The following is a 9,050-nucleotide window of genomic DNA, read 5'->3' on the forward strand; positions in this document are numbered from 1 at the left end:
ACACTGTCTTTGGGGAAACTGAGAGAGCTTCTTTGGATCACATTGAGGCCTACGCTGATAAAGGAAATTTCATCCGTTCAAAACGTGAAAGAAGCTTTCTGAGAAACTTCTTTCTGATCTGTGAGTTCATCTCACAGAGTTCCAGTCTCTGCCTCAAGAAGCAGTTTGCTAACACTCTTTTCGTGGAATCTGCAAAGTGATATTTGGGAGCCTATAGGGGCCCATGGTGATAAAGGAAATATCCTCACATAATAACTAAAGAGAAGCTTTCTGAGAAACTGCATTACCATATGTGAATGCAACTCACAAGTTACACGTTTCTCTTCAGTGATCAGTTTGTTAGCACAGTTTTCTGGAAATCTGCAATTAGATACTTCATAGCGCAATGAACATTACAGTGACAAAGGAAATATCCACAGTGAAAACTAGAAGGAAGCTTTCTTAGAAACGTCTTGTTGATGTGTGAATTCATCTCACAGAGTTACACTTATGTTTCGTGGAACAGTCCATCAACACTGTCTTTGGGGAAACTGAGAAGGGCTTCTTTGGACCACATTGAGGCCTACGCTGATAAAGGAAATTTCATCCGTTCAAAACGTGAAAGAAGCTTTCTGAGAAACTTCTTTCTGATCTGTGAGTTCATCTCACAGAGTTACAACCTCTACCTCAAGAAGAAGTTTGCTAACACTCTTCTCGTCTAATCTGCAAAGTGATATTTGGGAGCCTATAGGGGCCCATGGTGATAAAGGAAATGTCCTCACATAATAACTAAAGAGAAGCTTTCTGAGAAACTGCATTACCATGTGTGAATGCAACTCACAAGTTACACGTTTCTCTTCAGTGATCAGTTTGTTACACAGTTTTCTGGAGATCTGCAATTAGATACTTCATAGCGCAATGAACATTACAGTGACAAAGGAAATATCCAGATGAAAACTAGAAAGAAGCTTTCTTAGAAACTTCTTGGTGATGTGTGAATTCATCTCACAGAGTTACACTTATGTTTCGTGGAGCAGTCCATTAACACTGTCTTTGGGGAAACTGAGAAGAGCTTCTTTGGATCACATTGAGGCCTACGCTGATAAAGGAAATTTCATCCGTTCAAAACGTGAAAGAAGCTTTCTGAACTTCTTTCTGATCTGTGAGTTCATCTCACAGAGTTACAACCTCTGCCTCAAGAAGCAGTTTGCTAACACTCTTTCGTGGAATCTGCAAAGTGATATTTGGGAGCCTATAGGGGCCCATGGTGATAAAGGAAATATCCTCACATAATAACTAAAGAGAAGCTTTCTGAGAAACTGCATTACCATGTGTGACGGCAACTCACAGTTACACGTTTCTCTTCAGTGATCAGTGTTAGCACAGTTTTCTGGAAATCTGCAATTAGATACTTCATAGCGCAATGAACATTACAGTGAAAGGAAATATCCACAGTGAAAACTAGAAGAAGCTTTCTTAGAAACTTCTTGTTGATGTGTGAATTCATCTCACAGAGTTACACTTATGTTTCGTGGAACAGTCCATTAACACTGTCTTTGGGGAAACTGAGAAGGGCTTCTTTGGACCACATTGAGGCCTACGCTGATAAAGGAAATTTCATCCGTTCAAAACGTGAAAGAAGCTTTCTGAGAAACTTCTTTCTGATCTGTGAGTTCATCTCACAGAGTTACAACCTCTGCCTCAAGAAGAAGTTTGCTAACACTCTTCTCGTCTAATCTGCAAAGTGATATTTGGGAGCCTATAGGGGCCCATGGTGATAAAGGAAATGTCCTCACATAATAACTAAAGAGAAGCTTTCTGAGAAACTGCATTACCATGTGTGAATGCAACTCACAGAGTTACACGTTTCTCTTCAGTGATCAGTTTGTTAGCATAGTTTTCTGGAGATCTGCAATTAGATACTTCATAGCGCAATGAACATTACAGTGACAAAGGAAATATCCAGATGAAAACTAGAAGGAAGCTTTCTTAGAAACTTCTTGGTGATGTGTGAATTCATCTCACAGAGTTACACTTATGTTTCGTGGAAGCAGTCCATTAACACTGTCTTTGGGGAAACTGAGAAGGGCTTCTTTGGATATTGAGGCCTAGCTGATAAAGGAAATTTCATCCGTTCAAAACGTGAAAGAAGCTTTCTGAGAAACTTCTTTCTGATCTGTGATTTCATCTCACAGAGTTACAACCTCTCCTCAAGAAGAAGTTTGCTAACACTCTTCTGTCTAATCTGCAAAGTGATATTTGGGAGCCTATAGGGGCCCATGGTGATAAAGGAAATGTCCTCACATAATAACTAAAGAGAAGCTTTCTGAGAAACTGCATTACCATGTGTGAATGCAACTCACAAGTTACACGTTCTCTTCAGTGATCAGTTTGTTAGCACAGTTTTCTGGAGATCTGCAATTAGATACTTCATAGCGCAATGAACATTACAGTCAAAGGAAATATCCGGATGAAAACTAGAAAGAAGCTTTCTTAAAACTTCTTGGTGTGTGAATTCATCTCACAGAGTTACACTTATGTTTCGTGGAGCAGTCCATTAACACTGTCTTTGGGGAAACTGAGAAGAGCTTCTTTGGATCACATTGAGGCCTACGCTGCTGATAAAGGAAATTTCATCCGTTCAAACGTCGAAGAAGCTTTCTGAGAAACTTCTTTCTGATCTGTGAGTTCATCTCACCGAGTTACAATCTCTGCCTCAAGAAGCAGTTTGCTAACACTCTTTTCGTGGAATCTGCAAAGTGATATTTGGGAGCCTTGGGGCCCATGGTGATAAAGGAAATGTCCTCACATAAAAACTAAAGTGAAGCTTTCTGAGAAACTGCATTGCCATGTGTGAATGCAACTCACAGAGTTACACGTTTCTCTTCAGTGATCAGTTTGTTAGCACAGTTTTCTGGAAATCTGCAATTAGATACTTCATAGCGCAATGAACATTACAGTGACAAAGGAAATATCCACAGTGAAAACTAGAAGGAAGCTTTCTTAGAAACTTCTTGTTGATGTGTGAATTCATCTCACAGAGTTACACTTATGTTTCGTGGAACAGTCCATTAACACTGTCTTTGGGGAAACTGAGAAGGGCTTCTTTGGATCACATTGAGGCCTACGCTGATAAAGGAAATTTCATCCGTTCAAAACGTGAAAGAAGCTTTCTGAGAAACTTCTTTCTGATCTGTGAGTTCATCTCACAGAGTTACAACCTCTGCCTCAAGAAGAAGTTTGCTAACACTCTTCTCGTCAATCTGCAAAGTGATATTTGGGAGCCTATAGGGGCCCATGGTGATAAAGGAAATGTCCTCACATAATAACTAAAGAGAAGCTTTCTGAGAAACTGCATTACCATGTGTGAATGCAACTCACAAGTTACACGTTTCTCTTCAGTTGATCAGTTTGTTAGCACAGTTTTCTGGAAATCTGCAATTAGATACTTCATAGCGCAATGAACATTACAGTGACAAAGGAAATATCACAGTGAAAACTAGGAAGCTTTCTTAGAAACTTCTTGTTGATGTGTGAATTCATCTCACAGAGTTACACTTATGTTTCGTGGACAGTCCATTAACACTGTCTTTGGGGAAACTGAGAAGGGCTTCTTTGGATCACATTGAGGCCTACGCTGATAAAGGAAATTTCATCCGTTCAAAACGTGAAAGAAGCTTTCTGAGAAACTTCTTTCTGATCTGTGAGTTCATCTCACAGAGTTACAACCTCTGCCTCAAGAAGAAGTTTGCTAACACTCTTCTCGTCTAATCTGCAAAGTGATATTTGGGAGCCTATAGGGGCCCATGGTGATAAAGGAAATGTCCTCACATAATAACTAAAGAGAAGCTTTCTGAGAAACTGCATTACCATGTGTGAATGCAACTCACAAAGTTACACGTTTCTCTTCAGTATCAGTTTGTTAGCACAGTTTCTGGAAATCTGCAATTAGATACTTCATAGCGCAATGAACATTACAGTGACAAGGAAATATCCAACAGTGAAAACTAGAAGAAGCTTTCTTAGAAACTTCTTGTGATGTGTGAATTCATCTCACAGAGTTACACTTATGTTTCGTGGACAGTCCATTAACACTGTCTTTGGGGAAACTGAGAAGGGCTTCTTTGGATCACATTGAGGCCTACGCTGATAAAGGAAATTTCATCCGTTCAAAACGTGAAAGAAGCTTTCTGAGAAACTTCTTTCTGATCTGTGAGTTCATCTCACAGAGTTACAATCTCTGCCTCAAGAAGCAGTTTGCTAACACTCTTTTCGTGGAATCTGCAAGTGATATTTGGCAGCCTATTGGGGCCCATGGTGATAAAGGAAATATCCTCACATAATAACTAAAGAGAAGCTTTCTGAGAAACTGCATTGCCATGTGTGAATGCAACTCACAGAGTTACACGTTTCTCTTCAGTGATCAGTTTGTTAGCACAGTTTTCTGGAAATCTGCAATTAGATACTTCATAGCGCAATGAACATTACAGTGACAAAGGAATATCCACAGTGAAACTAGAAGAAGCTTTCTTAGAAACTTCTTGTTGATGTGTGAATTCATCTCACAGAGTTACACTTATGTTTCGTGGAACAGTCCATTAACACTGTCTTTGGGGAAACTGAGAAGGGCTTCTTTGGATCACATTGAGGCCTACGCTGATAAAGGAAATTTCATCCGTTCAAAACGTGAAAGAAGCTTTCTGAGAAACTTCTTTCTGATCTGTGAGTTCATCTCACAGAGTTACAACCTCTGCCTCAAGAAGAAGTTTGCTAACACTCTTCTCGTAATCTGCAAAGTGATATTTGGGAGCCTATAGGGGCCCATGGTGATAAAGGAAATGTCCTCACATAATAAGTAAAGAGAAGCTTTCTGAGAAACTGCATTACCATGTGTGAATGCAACTCACAAGTTACACGTTTCTCTTCAGTGATCAGTTTGTTACACAGTTTTCTGGAGATCTGCAATTAGATACTTCATAGCGCAATGAACATTACAGTGACAAAGGAAATATCCAGATGAAAACTAGAAAAGCTTTCTTAGAAACTTCTTGGTGATGTGTGAATTCATCTCACAGAGTTACACTTATGTTTCGTGGAGCAGTCCATTAACACTGTCTTTGGGGAAACTGAGAAGAGCTTCTTTGGATCACATTGAGGCCTACGCTGATAAAGGAAATTTCATCCGTTCAAAACGTGAAAGAAGCTTTCTGAGAAACTTCTTTCTGATCTGTGAGTTCATCTCACAGAGTTACAACCTCTGCCTCAAGAAGCAGTTTGCTAACACTCTTTTCGTGGAATCTGCAAAGTGATATTTGGGAGCCTATAGGGGCCCATGGTGATAAAGGAAATATCCTCACATAATAACTAAAGAGAAGCTTTCTGAGAAACTGCATTACCATGTGTGAATGCAACTCACAGAGTTACACGTTTCTCTTCAGTGATCAGTTTGTTAGCACAGTTTTCTGGAAATCTGCAATTAGATACTTCATAGCGCAATGAACATTACAGTGACAAAGGAAATATCCACAGATGAAAACTAGAAAGAAGCTTTCTTAGAAACTTTTGATGTGTGAATTCATCTCACAGAGTTACACTTATGTTTCGTGGACAGTCCATTAACACTGTCTTTGGGGAAACTGAGAAGGGCTTCTTTGGATCACATTGAGGCCTACGCTGATAAAGGAAATTTCATCCGTTCAAAACGTGAAAGAAGCTTTCTGAGAAACTTCTTTCTGATCTGTGAGTTCATCTCACAGAGTTACAACCTCTGCCTCAAGAAGCAGTTTGCTAACACTCTTTTCGTAATCTGCAAAGTGATATTTGGGAGCCTATAGGGGCCCATGGTGATAAAGGAAATGTCCTCACATAATAACTAAAGAGAAGCTTTCTGAAACTGCATTGCCATGTGTGAATGCAACTCACAGAGTTACACGTTTCTCTTCAGTGATCAGTTTGTTAGCACAGTTTTCTGGAATCTGCAATTAGATACTTCATAGCGCAATGAACATTACAGTGACAAAGGAAATCCACAGATGAAAACTAGAAAGAAGCTTTCTTAGAAACTTCTTGGTGATGTGTGAATTCATCTCACAGAGTTACACTTATGTTTCGTGGAGCAGTCCATTAACACTGTCTTTGGGGAACTGAGAAGGCTTCTTTGGATCACATTGAGGCCTACGCTGATAAAGGAAATTTCATCCGTTCAAAACGTGAAAGAAGCTTTCTGAGAAACTTCTTTCTGATCTGTGAGTTCATCTCACAGAGTTACAACTCTGCCTCAAGAAGCAGTTTGCTAACACTCTTTTCGTGGAATCTGCAAAGTGATATTTGGGAGCCTTAGGGGCCCATGGTGATAAAGGAAATATCCTCACATAATAACTAAAGAGAAGCTTTCTGAGAAACTGCATTGCCATGTGTGAATGCAACTCACAAGTTACACGTTTCTCTTCAGTGATCAGTTTGTTAGCACAGTTTTCTGGAAATCTGCAATTAGATACTTCATAGCGCAATGAACATTACAGTGACAAAGGAATATCCACAGATGAAAACTAGGAAGCTTTCTTAGAAACTTCTTGGTGATGTGTGAATTCATCTCACAGAGTTACACTTATGTTTCGTGGAGCAGTCCATTAACACTGTCTTTGGGGAACTGAGAAGGGCTTCTTTGGATCACATTGAGGCCTACGCTGATAAAGGAAATTTCATCCGTTCAAAACGTGAAAGAAGCTTTCTGAGAAACTTCTTTCTGATCTGTGAGTTCATCTCACAGAGTTACAACCTCTGCCTCAAGAAGCAGTTTGCTAACACTCTTTCGTAATCTGCAAAGTGATATTTGGGAGCCTATGGGGCCCATGGTGATAAAGGAAATATCCTCACATAATAACTAAAGAGAAGCTTTCTGAGAAACTGCATTGCCATGTGTGAATGCAACTCACAGAGTTACACGTTTCTCTTCAGTGATCAGTTTGTTAGCACAGTTTTCTGGAAATCTGCAATTAGATACTTCATAGCGCAATGAACATTACAGTGACAAAGGAAATATCCACAGATGAAAACTAGAAGAAGCTTTCTTAGAAACTTCTTGGTGATGTGTGAATTCATCTCACAGAGTTACACTTATGTTTCGTGGAGCAGTCCATTAACACTGTCTTTGGGGAACTGAGAAGGGCTTCTTTGGATCACATTGAGGCCTACGCTGATAAAGGAAATTTCATCCGTTCAAAACGTGAAAGAAGCTTTCTGAGAAACTTCTTTCTGATCTGTGAGTTCATCTCACAGAGTTACAACCTCTGCCTCAAGAAGCAGTTTGCTAACACTCTTTTCGTGGAATCTGCAAAGTGATATTTGGGAGCCTATTGGGGCCCATGGTGATAAAGGAAATATCCTCACATAATAACTAAAGAGAAGCTTTCTGAGAAACTGCATTGCCATGTGTGAATGCAACTCACAGAGTTACACGTTTCTCTTCAGTGATCAGTTTGTTAGCACAGTTTTCTGGAAATCTGCAATTAGATACTTCATAGCGCAATGAACATTACAGTGACAAAGGAAATATCCACAGATGAAAACTAAAGAAGCTTTCTTAGAAACTTCTTGGTGATGTGTGAATTCATATCACAGAGTTACACTTATGTTTCCTGGAGCAGTCCATTAACACTGTCTTTGAGTAATCTGAGGGGGCTTCTTTGGATCACATTGAGGCCTACGCTGATAAAGGAAATTTCATCCGTTCAAAACGTGAAAGAAGCTTTCTGAGAAACTTCTTTCTGATCTGTGAGTTCATCTCACAGAGTTACAACCTCTGCCTCAAGAAGCAGTTTGCTAACACTCTTTTCGTGGAATCTGCAAAGTGATATTTGGGAGCCTATTGGGGCCCATGGTGATAAAGGAAATATCCTCACATAATAACTAAAGAGAAGCTTTCTGAGAAACTGCATTGCCATGTGTGAATGCAACTCACAGAGTTACACGTTTCTCTTCAGTGATCAGTTTGTTAGCACAGTTTTCTGGAAATCTGCAATTAGATACTTCATAGCGCAATGAACATTACAGTGACAAAGGAAATGTCCACAGATGAAACTAGAAGAAGCTTTCTTAGAAACTTCTTTTGATGTGTGAATTCATCTCACAGAGTTACACTTATGTTTCGTGAACAGTCCATAACACTGTCTTTGGGGAAACTGAGGAGGGCTTCTTGGACCACATTGAGGCCTACGCTGATAAAGGAAATTTCATCCGTTCAAAAACGTGAAAGAAGCTTTCTGAGAAACTTCTTTCTGATCTGTGAGTTCATCTCACAGAGTTACAACCTTGCCCTCAAGAAGCAGTTTGCTAACACTCTCTTTCGTGGAATCTGCAAAGTGATATTTGGGAGCCTAGGGGCCCATGGTGATAAAGGAATTATCCTCACATATAACTAAAGAGAAGCTTTCTGAGAAACTGCATTACCATGTGTGAATGCAACTCACAGAGTTACACGTTTCTCTTCAGTGATCAGTTTGTTAGCACAGTTTTCTGGAATCTGCAATTAGATACTTCATAGCGCAATGAACATTACAGTGACAAAGGAAATGTCCAGATGAAAACTAGAAAGAAGCTTTCTTAGAAACTTCTTGGTGATGTGTGAATTCATCTCAAGAGTTACACTTATGTTTCGTGGAGCAGTCCATTAACACTGTCTTTGGGGAACTGAGAAGAGCTCTTTGGATCACATTGAGGCCTACGCTGATAAAGGAAATTTCATCCGTTCAAAACGTGAAAGAAGCTTCTGAGAAACTTCTTTCTGATCTGTGAGTTCATCTCACGAGTTACAACCTCTCTGCCTCAAGAAGCAGTTTGCTAACACTCTTTCGTGGAATCTGCAAAGTGATTTGGGAGCCTATTGGGGCCCATGGTGATAAAGGAATATCCTCACATAATAACTAGAGAGAAGCTTTCTGAGAAACTGCATTGCCATGTGTGAATGCAACTCACAGAGTTACGCCATTGTTTTTTGCAGCCGTTTCTTAGGACTGTTTCGTGGATTCCGAGAAGTGATATTTCAGATAGCTTGAAGAATAGAAGGAAAAAAA

The sequence above is a fragment of the Rhinopithecus roxellana genome, chromosome 9 (genome assembly GCF_007565055.1).
Source record: "Rhinopithecus roxellana isolate Shanxi Qingling chromosome 9, ASM756505v1, whole genome shotgun sequence".
NCBI classification, from domain to species: Eukaryota; Metazoa; Chordata; class Mammalia; order Primates; family Cercopithecidae; genus Rhinopithecus; species Rhinopithecus roxellana.